Genomic DNA, 23,865 nt, shown 5'->3' with positions numbered 1-23,865 from the left:
AAAAATTGTCGAAAGGAAAAAGAACATTTTGTCTTAAGCTAACTTTTGTTGTTTTTTTTTAAGACCTACAAGTTGGCCAAATCATCTTCAACCTTCTAAATTCTAAGAAGGAAAACCAAGTTATTGTTCATTTAATGTTTAATTAAATTTATTGTAGCTGGTATGCTGGTTTTAGGTTGAATTTGTGATATGCTAATGTTAGAGTTTTATGTGTTCTATGTACACTTTATAGCACATTGGGGTCTCTTGTATAATCAGCATGTACAATACACTTATGCCCATTTTATGTGAGTTGGAGCACAGTTTTACTATTTTAAATGATTATAGAAGTTTATTGTTATATTTCTCCCCTTATATCATATTGTTAGTGATATCTATGATTTATTCGATGCCAAATTCTTAATGTGGAACACAATTCCCAATTACAGCAATCTTCCTACAGGGAAAATGGTATTTGGTTGGTAGCAATCCACTTCAGTATGAGATTTCTAGGAACGCAGTGACAAAATGAGGCAACTGTATCCACTTTTCACTGGAGGTAAAATATCTGCTTATTCATTTGTTTTCTAAAGGTAAAGAGGATATTTCCTAACAGTGGAACCAGAAACAAGCCCCGCGGAAGTGAAAGTGATTGTTGATGCCTCTGTAGACTGACCAGTGGTCTTCACTGACAGCCCGTGTAGACTCATTCCTCCCTCCACACCTCTGCAAGTGTTCCCATATCAAATAATGCTCCAGAAGGGACTTTTCAAGAACATCTTGTCCAAGTCCCACTCTGCACAAACAAAAAATGCTGAGATGTGGAGTGCTCACTGAAGTGATTTGCCCTTGGCTGTAGAGCCTGTGAAAGTCAGTGCCACACTTGAATCCAGACCTTTTAAATTCAAGCCCAGAGAAATGAACTGGGAGGTGGAAGGGGAGGTGGGCAGGGGGTGGGGGTGACTGGGTGATGGGCACTGAGGGGGGCACTTGATGGAATGAGCACTGGGTGTTATTCAATATATGTTGGCAAATTGAACACCAATAAAAAATAAATTTATAAAAAAAAATAAGTCTAAAAAAAATAAATAAATTCAAGCCCAGAGCCCAGGTGTTTTTTGTTTGTTTGTTTGCAATTCATTTGTTCATTGCAATTTGCAATGCAATTTTTCCTTACTATTGCAGTGCCATTGTAGGGATGCAAGTAGGAGGTCTCATTGTTTACCTGATACCAGGTCTCTGCTAGGGAAATGCCCCCTCTCTCATTTCTTCTTTCTGGGTGTTCCCATCATAATCAATAGTCTCCCGGTGCATCCAGGAAAGTCTGGGAAGTTCCAAAACCTTTGAAAAAAAAAAAAAAAGGAAAATACCTTTTGAGGTGCCAGAGCAAATCAATGTGACTGATGTACTCCTCTCCAAGGTATGCCCCTTGTGATGATTGCCCCTCATTCTCTGACCCTTCTGGGCCCAAGGCATCCCATACCCAGATTAACTGATTCCTGTACACTTATTTATGTGCCGTCAGCCAATATCCTTCAGCAACAGCAGCAGCAACCTTGATTTGTTTTCCCCTTTTACAGCTCTGTTGCTGGAAAAGGTGGATGGAACATTTAATTTGGCATTAAATTCTATTCTGGGGCATCGTCCCCTGTGGCAAAGGTGATGTGGATGGTTTGCATTTATGATTTTGCTCAGTTCAACTCATTTTTTATGCCCAGAGAAGAGTTTCTGCTCAAGCTTTTCTTGCTTCTCTTGCAGTTTTATTTCTGATTTCATATAGACGATTTCATAGAGTGAAACAGTCTGCTTTCCCTTTGTATTCAGACTACCATTTTTCCATTAGAAGTGTTGGCAACAACCTTGTTTCTGCATATACGTGCAGAAGAGATTGCGCATTTGAATTCTGAGTGTAGCTCTATTCTTGAGGGATGTGGTCTGTGTCAGGGGCAGACATGACAGGGAGCCAATGTGCATGCCAAGGAAAGGGATTCATCTCGGCTCTTCCTCTGCCTTTTGCATTTTTGCCTCTGATTTCATGGTGGCTGGTACAGTGGAGGGTCTAATTCTTTTCCCCTCCTTTATCCTTGAATCACCTTCAGCAGAGCCGACAACCAACCTGCTCTGCGTATTAGTGTGTGAAAGCCCGAATGTGCTGGAAACTGCTCTCGGTTTTCCCAAGGTGAGATCTCTTCAAGCCTCATGGCTTTGCTGAGTGGCCCCTGGCCCCCTGGCCTGCCCGCAGTCCCCATCTTAAGACCCCGCAGCATCCCTAATTGGTGATCTCTCTGCTCGGTAGCACCCTCTGTTTTGATTTCTTTGCAAGGTGGCCCTCTTTCCTCAGCACAGGATCCCCAATTCTTTTCTCCACAAACAGTAAAAACATTTGTCCCCAGGGTCCTCCCCCCGCCCCAGCACTGACCACATCATCCTTTCCCTGGCCTCTCTCTCTTCCTTCACACGCATCCTTGGCCAGGAACAGCCCGTGTGTGGAGACAAGCATCCCAGGGGCAGAAAACCAAATGGAGGTGAAGTGAGAGGCTGAGGCAGGGGAGGCTTCTGGAAAGAAAGACGGGGGCCTTGCCCCCCACCTCTCACCCCTTCGAGGGTTTCCTGATCACTGACTTTTTTTTTTTGAGGTTGATACTAGCAGAGCCTTTTGTTTCTGATGAAGCCTTTGTTCCCCACGTTTGTAAGAGAAAGGGAATACAAAAGGGTAGAAAAACACCGCTAACTGGCAAAACCTACACAGAGCCTGAGGCTTTTGAAGACAAAAAGAATTGCACAAAATAAATTGCAAAAGTGAAAGAAGGAAAAAACCCCCACGATGTTTGGGTATGCTTGGCCTATTTCTGCAATTGCACTGTTAATATGTGTATATATTTTCCTCCTAACAGTCGCCCAGGACGGTCCTGACCCGGGGGCCAGGCGGGCCTCCAGCTCGCCTGCTGCAGCCCTCCCCGCCCGGGACACTGCTCGGGGTTCCAGCATCGGACGCTAGATGGAGCCCTTGCTATGCACAACCCCTGCCCCAGGGGCCCGGGGGTCGCCGGCCAAGCCCTGAGCTGGAGGGCAGCATTTTTTAAGAGTGGTACTTGGTGAGGACAATCCATCTCTCTTCCAGTTAGGCCAGAAGCCCAGCTGCTCTTGCAGGTGCTCAAAAAATCCTCAGTATGTGGATTCAGACGTAGTATCTTTAAACACACGCACGCACATTACCTCTACCAGCTATTTGTTGGAGCCCTGGACACGGCCCACAGGCAGCCTGGGCCCTCCAGGCTTCCCCGCAGGAGCTGGAAGCTCCCCAGTTTTGGGGTGAGGCTCTCTGGCTTCATGAACACGCAGCTTCAATATAATTAGCTGTCTAATTGCTCGCCTACACTGAGCCCATGTGTGTGTTACTAATTATGATTTATTTAAAAACCCTCTGTTTGCCATTCTTTGTTCTCTATTTCCTCCCTATTGAAGGGCCAAGGGAGGGATTTGATTTGCAAACTGTTCTGAGCGGTAGGCTTTACTTTCTTCTGCAATATCTGCACTTCTCCTCCCAGTTTCAGAGTCTAGGCAGCTTCTTGTACCTAATTCCCAGTGTGCCCATCGGCCACTCGCCACCCCTCTGCCCCACAATGGTGGGTATGAAGACGGGTGTAACTACCCTATCAAATGTCACCTTAACACACCTGCCCACCCCCGAATCTGTATTTCTGACATAGTTAACCACACCTGAGCTTCACACACACCCACATCTGCAGGTGTTTGCTGGGCTTCTCCCTGATTCCCTCATGACCAGTTCCTACTCAACATGCGCAGACTGGATTCCAAAGCTTGGGCTGCACCTGTTCTCCCTTTATACCTCATCTTGTCCTTGCTCTCCCTCCTCCCTGTTTCTATCTTTGAGTCTGAGTAATACGACTTCCTCTTGTCTCTCTACCCATCCTGTGTTCTCTGCCCCCCCGCAACCCGTTCTTACCGGGAGCACTGTGATGGAGCCCTGGGTCCAGTCCTGAGACCCCCCTCCAGCCCGCCTAACCCACAACCTGGCTGGCTGGCCTTCCTCCTGCACCACGCGGTCAGGTCCCTCAGAAGCACCCCCCAAACTGCTAGCCCATCTTAGCAGCACTTTCCCGGGGTGCTCCCTGCCCTACCCCTTCGCAGCCTCATCTCTTGGGGCTCCTCCCACATCGAATGCTCCAGCCTCACGCAGTTGCTGCAGCTCCCTCAGGCCAGGCGGCCTTACTTATCCTCCTGCCCACGGAGACATTTCTGCTCCTTGACTGAATACACCCCATTTTCTTCATCCGTCTCTGCTTGAGCCCTGCCTGGCCCCAGGTCCAGGGGATACCACAGTCTCGGGCACTTTGTGTCACAGCAGCTGACTCTCTTTGTCCTCCCCCTCCAGACTGCAAGCTCCGTGAGGCCCCGGGCCTGGGCCATTCAACCCCACGGGGATCCCCAGTGCCTTGCACAGCACCTCGTAGCGACTCCCTGAGTGCTTCGTGAACCGACAGAAAGCACAACTCGCATTAGCACTGTGATGCGGTGGTGCTAATGAAATGCCAGCTGGCATTTGTATTTGTGTGTGTGTGTGAGAGAGAGAGAGAGAGAGAGAGAGAGGGACAGAGACAGAACATGAGGAATTCTGGGGTACACAGCAGGTCCTCATTCTCTCTCTTTTAGTTAATTATTATCTAAATGAGAACCCACAGGGCACATAGCATTTTGCTTGCAGCCTGGGGGAGGCTAGCCACAAAGTGAAATACTCAGAAAGTACACGGACCTCACTTACAACAGATACGTGCCCTGAAGGTGAGAAGAGCATTTGATAAAGACCTGCAGGAGCAAGGACTGCTAATCGGAGACTAGGACTCAGAGCCTTGGATTCCAGACAGAACTTGACTAGTTAGTTACCCTCATGTAGGTTCTTATCAGTGACAAAGAGGTGCGGCAGGGAACAGAGATGCTCCTGGAGGTTATGTTTTAGCTCTGAAATGGTCAAAGTTAAGACCCGGACGTGGCTGCAGTACTTCTTGAGCGTGGTGGGCGTGGAGAAGTGGAAAAGGCACTGCCCAGGCCCCCGAACACACAGCCCAGCTCAGGGGCATGGCCCTGGCGGCGAGCCTTGCTCTCAGCCCCTTTAGACTCTGTCTCGACCCCGCAGAGGGCTGGCTGCCTCACCACAGTCATGCCTTCCCAGAGCGGCCACATCTGGTGACAGAGCCCGGTGGCCGTGGAGAGGCCCAGCCACCGCAGCCTCACAAGGACAACCCTGACGGACAGATGTCACTCCGGAGCTCCCTGCAGCTTTGCTGAGGCTTTGAAGGGTCTGCATCCCAGCTGGACTTCTCTCTTTGCAACCCTGTTTTTCCTTTATTTTTATAGATGTTGACTACCGACGGATATAAAATACCTCAAATTTCATTTCTGAGTCTGTTTTAGAGAATCCAGCCTAGAATGGGATTAACCCAGGATGGTAGTTAGTAGATGTAGTTTGTGGTGAGATTTGGAGCTGATTCACTCACTCCTTGGCTGGCGAAGTGAGGCAGGGGGCCTAAAGAGAGCCTCGGGAACAAAGTGGGAGCCCAATGGTTACCATTCACTGGGAACCTACTAGCAGAAGGGAACGTGCTAATGGGGAAAATACATCAGGTGTTTGAAAGGTGTGGAGAAAATATTAGCTATAAGGATAACAGGATTGGATGGCTATTGCTAAGGGTTATTGACGCTTCACAGAATGAAAATAAACAGCTGAGAGCAACAGGCAATTGAAAGCCAGGTGTGAAAGCCAGAGGGCGTCTTTGGTTGCATACAAAAATTCTCAAGCAGGTGGGCTCGAAAGCAGAGGACTAAGCCCAGGAATCTGAGGGAGAGCAGCTGAGCTCTAATTACTGAGTTGACAACCCAACCAAAGCAGTTCTGTTTCATCTTGGGAAGAGCCCTGGGTATTAATACCTGGGATCCTGACTGGCTGACCTGGAGTAACAAAGATAGGAAGACCGGAAACTGGGAGGGCTAGGGCAGGAGCAAGAAGGTGGGCATATGGAAGTGAGTGCCAGGTGTGGGATCTTTGTACCACATGTCAATGCCTTCCAAAGATTAATCCCCAGGGAAGAGGCACATAACAACCTGCAAGACAAAATGGCAAGTTGATATTAGCCTCGGGCGTATGGATGAAGTGGTCTTGGTGGCAAGGATGGAGATGGTGCATGGGCCCAACGACGTGGACTCCCACTTGCCAACACTAATTTTTGCCATTGCTGAGTGTTCGATCTGCCAGCAACAGAGAATGATGGCACAATTCCTTAAGGAGACCAACTGGGCATTTGAGGATAAGTTTGCCACCATCCTAGTTCTTCTGGCTTCCATAACAAAAATACCATAGATTGGCTTATAAACAACAGAAATTTATTTCTCAGAGTTCTGGAGGCTGGGAAGTCCAAGATCAAAGTGCCAACAGATTTAGTGTCTGGTGAGAGCCTGTTTCCCGGTTCACAGATGCCTCTCTTCTTGCTGTGTCCTCACATGGCTGATGCAGGAAAGGAACTCTCTGGGGTGTCTTCTATAATTGCACTGCTCCCATTCATGAGTGCTCCACTCTTATGATCTAAGCATCTCCCAAAGGCCTCACTTCCTAATACCATCTCATAGGATGTTAGGGTTTCAACATAAACAATTTTGGAGGGGGGGGGGATATAAATATTTAGTCCATTGCAGCCATTTTTCTATCCTGAAAAGGCCTGGGTTTAATTTTCATAGGAATACACACATAGTTTAGGCATGGGTTTACCTTTCTGGTCCACTGATCTCAGCAAGCACTGTCAGCAGAGAGCATATGAAGAGTTTGACCCATTAACTCTGATTGCCACATTTCATTGTGCCAGAGCAGGAAACCCAGTTACAGCAAGAAAAAAAATGTATGGAGTGGTCCCATGACCCTGGGATCCATTAGACATATCACATTCCACACTATCCAGATTCTGTTGAACTGATAGAGCATTGGAATGGTTGCTAAGGCATAGACGGAGCATTAGTTTGGAGGCAACATTATATAAGGATGGGGTGCCATCCTATGGGTTGCATTATAGTCACTGAATCAAAAATCTTTACATGGCACTGTGTCCCCAACAGAAAAATAAAACAAAATGAAGCAAAACAAACACATGATCCCAGGAAGCAAAGACTGGAAGCAGGGCTGAACCCACTAGGACAACCCTAAAGCCTGCTGGGGAATTTGTACAACTCTAGGCTCTGTAGGGTTAAAGGTCCCAGTTTCCTGAGGGATACACTTTGACCAGGAACATAGCAAGATTTCCACTGAGTTGTATGCCATGGCTTTGCCCTTGGCAATTTGGGTATTCGTATCCATAGATGAATGGACAAGAAGAGGAGTCAACAAGTTTGGATAACTGATCCCAATAATCAGCATTGGGTGGAGCAGTAGGACACGATGGGACCAGAGAACAATATATGAGACATTTCTTGGGATGGCCTCGTGTAACTGTGACTGTAAGTGGGCAGGTCTAGCAATCCAGCCCTGAGAATGGCATGGTGACCGGAGGCTCAGGATCCTCTTGGATTAGAGGCATTCAGCTAGTTAAACCATGGTGGGCAGCAGAGGGGGATGCATCATCCAGATCCCCTTTGGGGTAGACTTGTTGTCCAGATGTGAGACAGGCATTTTCCTGCCCTCAGCTTCCCGGGGTGTAGCTCAGCTGAGAGGGTGGCCTCACTGAGGTCATACCTTTCTGAGGCAATGTATGTTTAGTGCCTGAGCCAGATGGGCCTAGAGGCCTGGCATTGGGCCCAACACAAGGTAACCATGAAGAGCATGACTTGCTCCAAGCTCCTAGCCAGGTTGGGTTGGCTGAGCTTGTTGGTCTCTATGACAGTTCCTCTTTGTCCTCTGCTCAGTCCTGCTTCTTCCCCTTTCTTTCAATTATTGATCCCCAGTGGACATCTTGCACCCCAAACTCTGTCTCACAATCTGCTCCCAGAGCACCCGACCTGTGGTGCTTGTGCATTAGCACGAGTCTTACTGCTTCTGGTTCAAATGCTTCCAGGTGCTTATGTTTAGCCTCTACTGGTCAGTATTGAGATTCTGAAGCTAAAGATAGCCTGAGTTCTTCCTGGTAGGCCTCTTCTTCAGTTCCAGCTCAGTTCTGAGATGTACTGTCTAGAAAGCCTGAGTGGAAAATGTGCTATCTTTAGTTTCAAAAATGAAAACCCTCCATTAATCTTAACCACACATCTGATTCTTGGCCATAAACCCATCTTTTCTCATAGATTCACTATGATCCTTTCATGGAATTGAAATTCAATTCAGCGAAGGGAGCTTTAATCTAATGTTTCTGTGATTGGAGCAGAAAACAGGAGAGAAACTTGTGTTCAGGGCCAGGTGGATAGGAAGTCAACAACTTGGTTGGCAGAAAAGGATAAAAACTCATGTTTGAAAATAGTAGTTTTCAGAGAACCACAATAGTAACTGCAGTGGACCCGGTCAATGGGATGTCCTCGATCCATTGGACCGTGGCTGCTGCCCTTTCCCTAAGGCCTTCACCACTTTTCCTGAGGCACTGTCTTGTCCAGAAGTGACTGGGGCAGGCCTGGTGGCACAGCACAGAACAGAGACTAGTGAAAGGTGGGCGATGCCAAGGAGACAGGAGAGAAAATGTCTGTTTTTTTCTTCCTAATAGCTTATTCTTAAACATGGTGGTTCTGTGTGGCCACCCTGGAGATGACCACTCGGATGAAAAATAAGTGACGCCTTCTTGTGGAGCTGTGATCGTCTTGTTAACATGGGCACTTGGACCTTGTATTTGCATTCCCTGCTTCCCTGCTTCTCCTCCCTTTCCCCTCATTTTGTTTTCTGGAATTTTTTTTAAAGATTTATTTATTTATTTATGATAAACATAGAAAGAGAGAGAGAGAGGCAGAGACACAGGAGGAGGGAGAAGCAGGCTCCATACTGGGAGCCCAACGTGGGACTCCATCCGGGACTCCAGGATCGCGGCCTGGGCCAAAGGCAGGCACTAAACTGCTGAGCCACCCAGGGATTCCCTGTTTCCTGGAATTTTAACCACCTCCTTTCCCCCTGTTAAGGGTTATTACATGAGCTTTGCCCCAAGATCTGTTTCCATGGGGAGCATTTCCAGGGCAAATAGCTGCTAATTACTGAGTTCTTGCTGAATGTGACACTGTCCTTAGTGCTATATAGGTAAGAACTCCTTTCTTCTCCACAATAACACGATGAAGTAGATACTACTATCTTCTTCTTCTTTTTTTTTTTTTGATACTATTATCTTCATTGTACAGATGAAAAAAGTGAAACACAGAGAGTTTAGGTGACTGGCCCATGCTGGTGAATCCAAGTTGCTGAATTTGTGTTCTCACCTCCTGAAGAATGGCCACCACCAGAGCATCAGCTAAGATCTTCACGTTTCAAATATCACATGAGCTGGCACCTTTAGAAAGTCTTCCCTAATGAATAAAGGAGAAGTATTCTTTCTGAAATGAAATTCTTCTAACACTTTCTGCATTGAAGCACCTTCATTTACTCGAGCATCTGTTCTTGTTGCAGACTGTGTTCTGAAAATGAATATATTCATAGATTTGTTTTTGTGGTTGTCGTCGTTATTGTTCTTGTAATTTTCTTGTTGGTTGCCAGTTCTGTCTGTTGAGGAATGTTCTCAAGATAGCAAGGGCCTTTCTCTTCTCTTCCCCTAAGTATACAATGTTGACCAGGTTTCAATAAGCACTGCTGTCCACTCAAGTTCTAATTCAAACCATCAAAAAGGAGCATATGGTGGCTCTGTGGCCTTGCGTGAAATATTGAAGGAAAAGTGATCCCAGTGAGCAGAAACTTGGAGTTTGCCAGAAATGCAGGGATTGCTGCCCTGGATCTATGGACCTTCAACATCTGGCTCCCATGGGAATCCATGGGCACACCAGAATATCCTGGAATATGTGAAAATTTGTGAGTAGGTCAGCATCTACATTTGGGGGTATGGGGCTAAGGGAGGATATACATATTTCATCAGATTATCAAAAATGTTGCTATTATGGAAAAGCTAAATTTTAAATCTTGGTATCACTACTTTCCATGTGATCTTGTGGAAACCATTTGACAATTGGGTCTCAGTTTCCTCACGGAAGTGGGCTACTAGTCCTGCCTAATGCCCAAGATTATTGTAATGATGAGATAAGATGAAAAATGTGTATAGGGGTACTTGTCCTCTCTAAAGCACCTTGCCAGGGTGGGATAGGAAGGATAAGTAGTCATTCCCATCCGCTGAAACAGATATTATAGAGTATGAATATGGAAGACTCTAACAGTAATTAAGTTCACGTCTTAGGTTTGGTTCATCCAGAAGTTGACTTTGAGCAAAGGATATGAGTATAAATAGTTTATTTGGGATGTGATGTCAGGATGTATTGGCAGAAGAGTGTTTGAGTGAGACAGGGAAGGAGGGAAGGTAACCCAAACAGCGTGTGATAATGAGCAGATTGCCTCTGTGAGCAGCTGGGACTCAGTGCCAGCGTGTAGAACATGCCTGGGTTGTCTTCCTGAGGGTTGTCTTCCCTGAGGGCCAAGCATGGTCGTGCAACCAGAGAAACCTCTCAGGTAGAGTTGCAGGCGGTTGCACGAGGAGGCCACCTACATGTACCAGACTCTAAGTGCCAAGAGCAAAAATGAGAGGGGCACAGGCAGTGTCGGCTACAGCAAATTGTGAGCTAGACACAGTCACATGCATTATCCATGGATATGGATTCTTAAATTCTAAGTCAGTGGTTCTCAAACACAGCTTTCTGCTAAAATCGCCCAGGATGCTGAAAAAAAAAATTCAGAGTTTCAGGACTCATATTTGAGAAATTTAGATTCAGTATGTCTAGGGCAAGGTCTGATAATTGACATTTTTCAAAGGCTCTCCAGATAATTCTAATGGTCAGTCAGTTTGGGAAACAGGGCACTTAAAAACCCATTTGATACAGGTATAATTTGCTCCATTTTGAAGATAAGAGAACTGAGACCTGATATATTAGGTATTTTCTATATTCTCCCTAGATTGTGGTGGAAGCAGAATTCCAACCCAGTGCCCATATCTTTATCTCTGCGTCCCACTGCCTCAGGGACTTGCTTCTTGTTCAGACACCACATCTCTTGAACCTCCAGAGAAAGGGAGAGTTGTATCTGATGAGATATGGAATCCCAAGTCTGCCCCCATCGAAGGCATCTGTATTATGGACCAATATAATGAAACCTCGGAATGATTTTTTTCAAATATGTTTTGTTCTCATCACCTCTTCCGCCACGGCCAGGTTCTTAACATCCCATGCTTGCATTTTGAAATGCCCTTCTAACTTGTCTGCCTTCCTCAGTCACTCTTTCCCTAGTCCCGTGACCCACTGCCAACACAGCCTTTATTGGCTTTATAATGACATCGCCTCCCTATTCCTTATTATTAACTGGAGTCCAACACTGTTGATGGGATATGAGGCCCTCCACATTCCAGTTCCCATCCTATGTGTTTTAGGTAGGGAATGTCAGGTAGTATCCAGGCAGGGAAATGGAAACCTCTCTAGGTATCTGGACAGAGGAAGTTTAGAATTGGAATTAATTAGACAGGTGTTAGAGCCCTGACAGAAAGAAAAAAGTGACGTTGAGGTACTGCAGAGGTTATAGCTACAGGAAGCAGCTACCAGTCCTAAGGCTGGGGGTGGGGGTCAAAGGGAACACATTGGGGTTATCAGAAACGAGAGGCTCAGAGAAGGAGCTCTGTAGAGAATCTCTGAGGAGGTAGAGACACCCCACAGCTACCAGTACCTTAGGAGCTCAGAAGAGGGGTCTCTGTAGAGGAGGAGTTACTCAGCTTCTGCTCTGCTTCATGAATTCGGAGAATGGCCCTCGTGCTCCTGAGCTTGAATTCCTGATGAGCCCGCTGGGGCTTCTATTTCCACAGGGCACAACAAATCTAGGAGTCAAAGGACCCTAGAGGTTGGAACCAATTGCTGCTGTCAGGGTAAAGAGCCATTAATGGGGCAGTGATGACAGGAAGAACAAGCCAACAGGAAGGTCCAGATCCCATATTCCCTCTGCCTTATGGCCTCACCATACTGGCCCCCATGTGTGGGACTTACCGGGGAGCCAGCTGACAGGGGAGACAGGTAATCTGCAGATCCCCAGCCTCAGCACCACATGGCCCAGGAAGAATGGTGCTTCTGAGCTGGGAGACAGCAGCTTTGTAGCCGGAATGACTCCTGAAGTGGGAGACCCACCTCACATGCCTGGCCCTCACGCCTCTCAGATTTTGGCTAATAGGATCCTCTCTCAGAATTTTCTTCCCAACCGCAGATCATTTGGCTCATGTCAACACTCAGATGCCTCATCTTTGTGAAGCCTTCTGGTTTCCCCCTATTTCCAAACCCCCAAGCCAGAAAAAATCCTTTTTCCTTATCTGTTTTCCCTTCCCATTCACGCTCCTATAAAGCACGAATCACATAGTATTATAATTACTTGCTTCAAATCTGTATCTTTGAATTGAAGGTCAACTCTTCCCAGAGCAGGTTGTTGCTTTATTGCTCCTTGTGTCTCCAAGGGTTCAAGGGTTCAAGAAGTATGTGCCCAATCAAAAAGCCCAATGTATCAATGAAGAACAAATAAAGTGGGTAGGTGCAGATTCCGTGCCTTCAGAACCCAAGGCCCCCAACAGTGTCACATCTAGGGGAGCTTGGTGGGCCTTTCCCTTTCTCCCAATCAACAATCTCACTGTTGCAAAACATGGAAACAAGAAAATGACATTGTTTTAGAATTTCGAAAATTCATTGGATTTCCAGCTACTGTGTCCCTTCTGTCCAAAGAAAATTGAGAATTTGATAAATGTTTGGTTCTGTTCAGCAGGGTCCCTTCTCTGGTTCCCTCCCCTGTGCCTCTATTCTCTTATTTCTGCAGGACCTCTCTTGTTTCCCTCTAGCAATTAATTCTTGCTGAGGTGTTAAGTAATATTGGCTTGAGGTTCTGAGGTGTCTTTATTTTAATGGTAATTCTCAAACACTGGCAATCTTTCTAGAACCTAAGGTCTGTATTGCTGATTGTAGAATTTTAGGTATTTACAACAGGCTGTGAGTGAAGGCATTTTTGGAAGGCTTCAAATTCATACTTATGTTCCTAAAAACTCATTTAAATTCAGGTCCAACGTGTGCTTATCCAGCATTGGTACAGTCTAAGCATTCTATTAAGCCCTTTTACATTCATTGTATCATTCAACTGAATTTTCATAGCAACTCCGAGATTATGATCCCATATTTATAGGTAAGGAAACTAGGGATCCGAGAGGTCAAATGACTTGCTTGTGATTACACAGCAAGTAAGTGACAGGGCTAGAATTTGAATGCAGGTCTGTTTGACTCCATGCTCACTGCTCATTTTCCATTAATTGTGTTGAGCTTCACTCAAAAATGAGCCCAAATGTTGAAGGAAAAGCCAGATCACTTCCTTCTCCAGAGGGCAAGGATATCTAGATATATATTTCTCGGAAACATCAGCCCGAGGTGATACCTGAATTTCCTGCTCCCGAGGAGAAATGGATGGACTGGAGGGATGTGGTTGGGTAGCAAGATCCTTGGCTGGGAAACTAGAGGCTTTTCTGCTGGGTCATTTGACTTCCCTGCCCTTGGATATCTCAGAGGAGACATTAGACGTTTGTGTGACCTGATCTCCAAGGTTCCCTTCAGCTCTAGGGTACAGAGAGGCATGTGAGGCTCTTTTCCTTCAAGGTCATGGCCTCTTTTGAGTCTTTAAGGACTCTCAGAAGATGATGAAGGTTGAAAAATCAGTTTTTTGGGGGTCAAAGCCTCAATTGCTGGTTTTTGACCTGTGAGGGAGAGGAATCAGCAGGTCTCAGGTCGTGGCATGGACAAACGTGCCCAACATAAACTTTGGTGGTCTAGGCTGACGACTCATGACCGATCCATATGGGTTAACCCACTTACCGCTTCCTCAGTATTTGGAATGGGCCTTAACTGCCTTGGTTAAATGCTAAATAATTCATGACACTATTTTCCTGCTATTGTTGCCTTGAACGGCTCTTGACTCTGTCCTTTGCTGCTACTCCCCGGAGCTCCTGTGAATTATGGTTTGGGGAGGAAGACATGTGAGGATGCCAGTCCCCAGGGAACAGAGACAAACATAGTCATGGTTTCTATGGCACCCCCGAGACCCCAAACTGCTGAGTCTCCCACATCTCTTATCGTAACATTTAGAGCTGCCTTGTAGTTCACCCGAGGACATGTTCCAGAGAAATCATAGAATATTTATTAGCGTTATTACATTTTCTCCAGCACCTTTCATCCCAGAGGATCCCAAAATGCTTTGCTAACAAAATATCCAGGGAGATTTTACCCATTTCTAAAATCAAGCTGCCGTTCCTCACGTTTCCCTCATCACACCCCTTCTATTTGCCTTCCCTCAATCTATTTCCACCTGAATTTTTATGACTCTTCATTGCTTAACAAAAAACACTCAAAGGCCTTAACCCGGTTATATTAATTTCCTACGATGCCCATATAACAAATGACCACAAACGTGGTTGCTTATACAATACACATTTATTCTCTTATGATTTTAGAGGTCAGAAATCTGAAATGCATGTTGCTGGGTTGAAACCAAGGTGTTGTCCAGGCCGTGCTCCCTCTGCAGGCTTCAGAGAAGAATCCGTTTTCTTACCTTTTCCCACTTCTTTGGTTCATGGCCCTTTCTGCCATCTTCAAGGTCAGTAGGGTAGTATCTTCAATTCTTTCTCTGTTCTTTTACCACATTGCTTTCTCTGTTACTGTGAAACCTTCCCCTGCCTTCCTCTTAAAAGGACACCTGTCTTTACATTTAGAGTCTATTGGCATAATCCAGCATAATCTTATCACATCTGCAAAGTCACATTTGCCATATAAAGTAATATTAAGTTTCCAGGGATTAGAGTTTGGGTGTCTTTGGGGGGCCATTATTCAGCCTACCAAACCTGGCAATGATGGCTCTTTTCACATGACCAAAGTCAACATCTAATTCAGTGCCCCCTCCCCCTGCCCCAGGCCATATACATTAGCCACGCTGGGCTGCTCAGTTACGTTCAAAAAGCTTTTCATATTTCTTCACCACATCTTTACTCATGATTTTTTCTTTGTTTGGACCAGAAATGCTTCCTTGCCCCATGATTCCTTGCCCTCCCCGTTTACCCCGGCTGGAACAAATTTCTTTTAAGTGTGTGTGGTTTCTGCAGTCCGGTTTACCTCTGGTTGTGTAAGGTGCTTATTGGCTTCCCTGCTACCTTGAACACTCCCTACATGCGAGGACTCTCCCCCCATAAAACCCACTTCCTGCTTTTCACATGGGGAGCTTTTAGTAAATGACACATACATTATTTCCACGGGAATGATAGGACAGGGGAAGGTTTTTAGATTGATTCCAAAGGCTATGGTTTTGTCATCCAACAAATATTTATTGCTCATTTAAAAATATTTATTGTTTTCCTCTGATGCCAGTCCAATTCACAGTGATGAACAGTTAAGGCCTTAGCCATTAAGGAACTTAAGACCTAGAGGGGACTTTGGACACCAAATAAGTATGACTCCTGAGCAAGAAATCAGGGTGCTGCTGTAAGAGCACTCAACAGGGGCCTATCTGGCCTCGTGGTGAGAACCGATGGAAATTAATTCAGCAATTAGAGATTCTACTAAAAGGCCAATTAAAATATTATTATTCATAACAAAGATCCACCTTCCATTTGCATAGTGCTTTTTATGAGGTGTGACCATAATGTAACAGAGTGATTTTTTTAAAAAACAAACATAACCAATTATATTACAGGGAATCTCAGTGTGGGAGAGAATCTTAAAGGCTATATTGTTCAACTCTCTTTCTGATGCAGCTATCGTAACCACAGTTTGCCTGATATGTGTGCTGTTTTTCATAAAAGTTGCCTTGGATTCTATGTGTATGTTAGAGAATATAGAGGAAAATGGGTGCCATATACATCTATGTCTATCTACCTACATGTATAAAATTTGTATATATATTAATGCATAAAATTTATGTATGTATATTGCATATATAGATACATGTGTGTCTATGTATGTGTGTGAATATATATATATATAGTAATTGTGCACAAATCTGCAATTTTGGCAAAAGAGTTCCAAAAATATTTTGGAAAATAGCACGATTGTTGAACCCATTGGATATATCTATATTCTCTCAAAGTGACTGATTTGACCAGGAGCATATAAATGTGTATAAAAGTCTGGAAGATTTAAAATTTATTTTCTTTACAATTATTTCAAAATAATTTCACAGGGATAACATCTACACACTGGCTTTTCTCCTTTTCTCAAATGAGGTCCATGCTCAGAATGAGGAGGTTTAGTGGAAAGACTGAATCTTGGAGTCACTCAGACGGACATGAGATCAGATTATGGCTCTTCTTCCTAGAAATTGTGTGGATCTAATTAAGTTATTTAATATCTCGGAGTCATAGTTTAATCTGCAGAATGAAGCTAATAACACTTTCTTTACAGGACAGTTGCACAAAGTATAACTAGCACAGAGCAGAAATGAATTATTTTCTAATCTTTTATGAGGAAGCGAGGACTGGTCTGATATCCGATTTTATGGTAAATAGAATAAAGAATAAGAGTGTAAGATGATTTTTCTAAGGTTCTATAATTTTCTAAATACAAAGACCATGTCATTTCTAATATACTATTCTTTTTTTCTGTTCAAAAGATGTGCATTGTTTTTCCATTTTTTAGAAATAAATACAAATGTATGCCTATTTGCACACACACTTTTATCATCTCTCAGCACTTTGCATTTTCAGTTATGTATATTAGCCCACTCAAAGACTTAAGACAGGTTGTTCCAAACCTTCTGTTTTGAAATCAGAATCTGTATCAGACGACCTATGGAGAGGCATATTTTTATACAAGGATACATTTTGTGATTTTAGGATGCTCTAATGATACATGAAAGCTCATGTGAGGTTCAGTGCCATCTTTTTGAGGTCTATCCGTGTAGTAGCTTTACCACAGGGTCATACCCTATTTCTCCACCTGCACGTGGTGCACTAAGCTCACATCACCCTTTACTCTCATTTAAGTGAAGCAACTCCAACATCAGAGAAGAAAATACCATTATATAATAAGTTAGGAAATCAGAGTCCCTGAAAGTGTTCCAGGATAAGGGATTTATTTTGGCAGTTAGATCATAATAATTGGGAAGGAACTGGAAAAGAGAAGGCTCAGAAAGGGAGTTAGAAGGACAAGAAAATGAACCAGTGACCAACCAGATAATCAGAGAATATGTCCAGCCTCTGAAGTGGAAATTTAAAAGGGAACTCCGGGGAAGGACTGTGGGGAATGTCGTCTCTATGCAGCTCTCATCTCTGTAGGTCCTCAGACAGGTGTGTGGTGGTGAGCGTGAGTCTCTTGTTGCTCAGCACGGTCAGTAGTGAAGAAAAAGGGCGAGACTAGGAACAGATGAAAATAAGAACAAGATGAGATGGACTGGGCAATTCTGCATGTGTCTGTCACCACACCAGGTCATGAGCTACTGCTTAATTTCTGCCTCCCAAATCTTGTGAAAATTCTTTTTTGGCCACTGCTAACTTGGAAATAATACAGAGAAGAGATTTTTGGGTAGGCTTTTTTCAGTTTATCCAAGATGACATAGAATAATCCATCAGAGTCATTTACTAAAGGAGAAAGAAAAGGAATTTGTTTCATATCTCATCTATACTCATCTGAAAGTCCCTTTACCTTCTGGTGAAGGAGTCTACCAACAGGAAAATCCAATTATTTATTATTTTTCTCATTGTGATGAAATTTACATACAGTTATAGGCCTGGGTCTCAAGTGTGAGATTTAATATATTTTGAAAAAATATATATGCCTATATAATTGACACCCCAGTAAAATCTTATAAGCCTGGAGACCAAGTAATGTGAGTTCTCTAAATTTTTTCTTTTTAAGATTGTTTAGACTATTTTAAACCCTCTGTATTATATGTTTTAGCATCAATTTGTTAATGTCTATAAAATATCTGGTTGGAATTTTTACTGGGGTTACATTGACTCTACAGAAAATTTGGGGGAGAATTGACAGTTGAACAATATTCAGTCTTCTAATCTGTGAACATTATATATCTCTCTCTTCATTTATTTATATTTTCTTCAATCTCAGCCACATGTTATAGTTTTTAATGTAGGCCTTTGGCAATCACTTATTACTGTTATTTCCAAATATTCTATGTCTCATCATGTTATTGTAAATGCTATTTTAAAATTTCATTATCTAAAATTTGAATACTGTTATTTGTATAGGGACTTCAAATCCTGTGACCTTTCTTTATTCACTTCTAAAATCTAATAGATTGATTCCTTAAGATTCTCTACATAAACCAATTTCTATGAGTAAATAGAATCTATGCCTTTAGATTCTTAAAGCTTTTAATTTGCTTCCATGCTTTATCTAACTAGTTAGAACCTCTAGTAGAATGTTGAATAAAAGCTAAAAAAAAATTCTCACTCTTGATATAAAGGAGAAAGAGTTCAATATTTCATAATTAAGTGGGTTGTTAATTGTAGAATATTTTGTAGATGATGTTTATCAGATTAACTTCTCTTCTATTCCTACTTTGCTCTGATTTTTAACCATGAATGGATATTAAGTTTTGCCAAATGATTTTTAAATTAAAATGGTCATCTGTTGATATGATATATAATTTTTCATTCTTGTTTTGTTAATATGGTAAATTATATTTATTGTTTTTTTTTAAGATTTTATTTTATTTATTTATTCATGAGAGACAGAGAGAGAGAGAGGCAGAGACACAGGCAGAGGGAGAAGGAGGCTCTATGCAGGGAGCCCAACACAACACTTGATCCTGGGACTCTAAGATCATGACCTGAGCCAAAGGCAGCGCTAAACCGCTGAGCCATCCAGGTTGCCCTTGATTGTTTTTTTATTTTTATTTTTATTTTTTTTATTGTTTTTTTGAATATTAAAACGACCTTGCTTTCCTGGTCTAACCTAACATGCTCATAATTTAAAATTCATGTATATTGATGGGTTTGATTTGCTAGAATTTTGTGAAGGATTTTTGTGTCTATGTTCATGGGGGATATTTGATCACATCTTCTTTAATTGCAGTGTTTTTGTCAAGTTTAGAAACAGGGTTTTGCTGGCTTCATAAACCAAACATGAAATGATCCTTTTTTCATTTTCTGAAGGAGTTGTTGAGTTTGTGAATTACTATATTATTTCTTAAGTATGTCATATAATTAGTAGTAAAACCATCTGGACTGTAAATTTTCTTTGTGGTTATGAATTTTACATTAAAAAAAGCTAGATAGGGGCTATTTTTATTTTCTGTATTTTTTATGTCAGTTTTATAAAACTGTTTTCAAGTAATTTGCTCATTTCATCCCAATTGTTGAATTTATTGATGTAAAGTCATTAAAATATTCCTTATTATCCTGTTTATGTCTGTAGGATCTGTAGTGATATCCCCCTTTCTGTTTCTGATAGTAGTAATTAAATAATTCTATTTTTCTCGATTCATCTTATTCATATTTTCTCAATTTTATTAACATTTCAAGGATGACTTTTATTCTATGTTTCTTCTACTTATTTTGGGTTAAATTTTCTGTCTTTTTTTGGCTCTTTATAATGAAAACTCAGGTCAATTATTATAAATATTTATGCTACTTTTCATATAAGCATTTAAAGTAATAAAATTTCCTCCTAGCACCATTTTAGAGACTTCACACGAATTTTGATATGTTGTATTTTAATTAGCATTCAGCTCAAAATATTTTCTAATTTCTCATATGAGTTATACTTTGGTCCACAGATTATTTAGAAATATGTATTTCAAGTCCAAATATTTGAGGATTTTTATCTATCTTATTTTTATTATTTACTTATTTATACCTTTGTTGTCAGAAACATATGTGAAAATTTCAATCTTCTGAAATATATTGAAACTCATTTTATGATCTAACACATAGTTAATATAAACTACATGTGTATATATTTTATAGCATGTATACCTGTAACGTATATTCTATAGTTTCAGGGCTATATTGTTCTAAAAATTTCAGTTAAATCAAGGCAGTTTATACTGGTGCACAAATATTTGTATTTCCTTATTGATTGTTTCCCTAGCTATTCTACAAATTTCCAATTAAGAAAAAAATTTAAACTTCTGTTTATTTTTCTATTTTTTTCTTTATTTTTGTCATTTCCTGCTTAATGTATTTTGATGCTCTATTATTACAACCAGCTATAAGATTATTATATCTTCCAGAATAATTGCTCTCCTTTATTATTGTGATATTTCTCTCTTTGTCTCTGGAAATATTCCTTATTAAGAAGTCTGTTTTTGTCTGTTCTCAGTATAGCCACACAAGGTTTCTTATGACTATTGTTTGTGTGATTATCTGCTACATTTTTTTTTCTCTCAATCTATCAGAGTCTTTCTATTTATGGTGCATTTCTTGTAGACAACAGATAATTGAGTCTTGTTTTCTTTACTCCATCTGAAATTTCTTCCCTTACTTGGAGTTTGAAGTCCATTTGCTTTTAATATAATTATTGATGATTTTGGATTTAATCTACCATCTTGTTACTTATTTTTTACTTGTTTAATTTTTCTTTTGTGTTTCTCAGTCTCATCTGACTTCTTTTGAGTTTATCAAATTATTTTAGCATTTGATTTTATTTATCCTACTGATTTTTTAGCCATATCTCTTTTTAGTTTTTCAGAGTTGTTCTAGGAATTACTGTATAATAATTAACTTTTCAGAATCTTCTTAGAGTTAATATTGCATCCCATCTCATAAAATTTAAAAATTCCATGAGTATAATTTTGTTTACCCTCAATTTTTGTGCTACGGTATTCATGTATTTTACTTTTAAACATTTAAAAATTTTTTTTACGTTTTTATTTATTTATGATAGTCACAGAGAGAGAGAGAGAGAGGCAGAGACACAGGCAGAGGGAGAATCAGGCTCCATGTACCGGGAGTCTGACGTGGGATTGGATCCCGGATCTCCAGGATCACGCCCTGGGCCAAAGGCAGGCGCCAAACCGCTGCGCCACCCAGGGATCCCACTTTTAAACATTTTAAAACCAGAATGTACATTGTTTAATTTTTTGCTTTAAACAGTCAGCTGTTTTTTAAGGGTATAAAAACATATATTTATCTAGGTATTTATCTCTTTTCACACTCTTCATTCCTTACTGCATATTAGAAGTTCCATGCAGTCTGAAGAACTTCGATCTTATAGTGAAGGTCTGAACATGAATTCTTTCTGTTTCCACTTATCTACAAATATGTTTATTTAATTTTCATATTCATTTTGTGGATTATTTTTACTACCTATAAAATTTCAGATAATTGTTGGGTTTTATTTTTGTTTTCTTTTTTCATTTCATTCAGCATTTTACATAATTTGTTCTCTTGCTTTCTGACTTTCAGTGTTTTTGGTGAGAAATAAGCCATCCTTTGTATCATTGTTCTACTGTCTCTGATGCATTTTTTCACTACTTTTATTAAAAGATTCTTTATTTTTTTTTAAAGATTTATTTATTCATGATAGACATAGAAAGATTCTTTATTTGTATTTGGGTTTCAGCAACTTAAATTTGATGTACCTAGCTTTTTTCTTTCTGACTTTGGATTTGAAGGTCAGAAATTTTGGTTTATCTAGGAAATTTTTGGTTATTATTTCTTTAAATATTTTATTCCTCATTTTGTCTTCTTCTGGAAATTAACTGTATGTATGTTATACCACTTGTAATTGTTTCACAGAACAAAGAATCTATATTATGTTTCTTTAAAAAATACTCCTTTTCTCTCTTCAGTTTGGATAATAAAAAGGGATTTAAGCTTATTGACTCTTTTTTTCTGAAATCTCTAACTTGCTCTTAAGCGTATTTAGTACATTTCATTTCAGATATTGAAATTTCAATATTAGAGTATTGATTGACTTCTTTTTATCTCTTCTTGATTCTCCATCTGTTTACTTGGTTATATTTATATTATCTTTGAACATATTTATAATAGCTATTTTAGAGTTCCTGTCTACTAATTCCAACATCTGGGTCATCTTGGAGCCTGCTTCCATTCCCTTTTTTCCCTTGATTATAGGTCACATTTTCTTGCTTCTTTACATATCTAGTAATTTCTTATTGTACACTAGCTCCTATGAATGACACATCATTAGTCTGGAGTATTTGTTCTTTTTGAAAGAAAGTTTAATTTTGTTCTGGTAAGCAGTAAAGTTATTGGTGGGTCCATCTAAATCTGTTGTTTTTATTCTTTTTTAGGGTAGGTTCAGTATAGTTTTGTCTTTAGCCCTAGAATATGGCTCTTATGTCCAGCCTCTGAAGTGGAAATTACGATATAGTCCTTGTTCCTGAGGGATGGATTTCCTGAGTTCTCAACTGACTGCCTAAGTTTTTCAGTTAGATATCTACTCTGTCTCCTAGAATTATGTGGACATCTGGTACCTTGATTCACCGGTAAGTCCTGGAGCATCCATTCTTTGTTAGGCTCTGTGGACTCTTAGCACTTTTGAGGCCACCCTTCTGTATAGCTCCCTTCTCTCATTTATCCTGTTCTGAAAATTTAAGGCTTTCAGTAGTACTGAACTGTTTTCAGATGGCAGAGGGCCTGATGTGCTCTGTGTGAGCTCTACTTCTCTGTGCCTTTGGCCAAGAGGAGTTCCAGTCAGGAAGCATATGCAAATGTGAAATTCAATGTGTATGTTTTCCTTCTCTCTAGGCTTATTGTTCTATGCTTCCTGTTATTCAGCGCCTATGAGGAATTTCCTTGTACATTTTACTCAATTTTATAGTTGTGTACCTTGTAGAGTTTTCTTTTTCCTTCTTTTTCTCCTCCTGCCCAGCATCTCTCTCATTCTTTCCTTCTTTCTTCTTTCATCAAGTCTATAACAACAGCCAATCCCAATATTTACTACCCTTTTCCACTGCTTGAAATTTGTCTAGCATAATACTCCTCTGAATGTTGATAATAAACATTCTCTTCCTGGACTTCTCTACAAATGAAGGATAGTGACTATTTTGAATGGCAGTTTCTAGGTCAGTTTCTAGGTCAGAGAGTATATGATGGAGTTGCATAATAAGTTTTTTTGAAGTCCTTTGTTTGGGAAGCTAAGGTCTCAATGTTGCCCAACTGACTGTACCCCAAGGGACATATAAAGGTGAACTAATGAAATAATGAATGTTGGAAAAGAATTTGCCACCTAATATATATCTGAGTACTTAAATATTTTTTAAGCTTTAAAATCTCACTTACTTTTAAAGACAAAGAGGTTAGGATTGTTAGTTTGATTTTCAGCAACTACAAGAAATCTGCTAAAATCCCCAGAATAGAGGAATGATTCCATTCTCTTTTGGATGGCAGTCCATCAGGTGGCCAGTAGACTACAATAGGTCCCAGAGGTTCTTTAAAAAAAATTCTCTGGGGGTGCCTGGGTGGCTCAGTTGCTTGAGCATCTGTCTTCAACTCAGGTCATGATCCCAGGGTCCTGGGGTCAAAGCCCCATACTGAGCTCCCTGCTCAGTGGAGATCCTGCTTCTCCCTTTCCCTTTGCATGTCCCCTTGCTTGTTCTCTCTCTCTCTCTCTCTCTCTCTCTCTCTCTCTCTTAAAAAATAAAATATTGGGATCCCTGGGTGGCTCAGTGGTTTAGCACCTGCCTTTGGCCCAGGGCGCGATCCTGGAGATCCAAGATCGAATCCCACATTGGGCTCCCGGTGCATGGAGCCTGCTTCTCCCTCTGCCTGTGTCTCTGCCTCTCTCTCTCTCACTGTGTGCCTATCA

At 41.5% G+C, this 23,865-nt stretch overlaps 1 long non-coding RNA gene across 1 annotated transcript in view; it reads left to right on the top strand.

Moving 5' to 3' along the window:
• Positions 1–889, top strand: part of LOC112671053 (uncharacterized) — a 113,377-nt gene extending 112,488 nt beyond the window's left edge. The window contains exon 9 of the long non-coding RNA XR_003143357.3: positions 573–889. This is a non-coding gene — a long non-coding RNA (uncharacterized LOC112671053). The remainder of the gene's footprint in view (positions 1–572) is intronic.
• Positions 890–23,865: the final 22,976 nt, after the last annotated feature.

This window comes from Canis lupus, chromosome 5 (genome assembly GCF_003254725.2).
Source record: "Canis lupus dingo isolate Sandy chromosome 5, ASM325472v2, whole genome shotgun sequence".
Classification (NCBI taxonomy): domain Eukaryota; kingdom Metazoa; phylum Chordata; class Mammalia; order Carnivora; family Canidae; genus Canis; species Canis lupus.
This window is presented reverse-complemented; position numbering and strand designations above follow the sequence as displayed.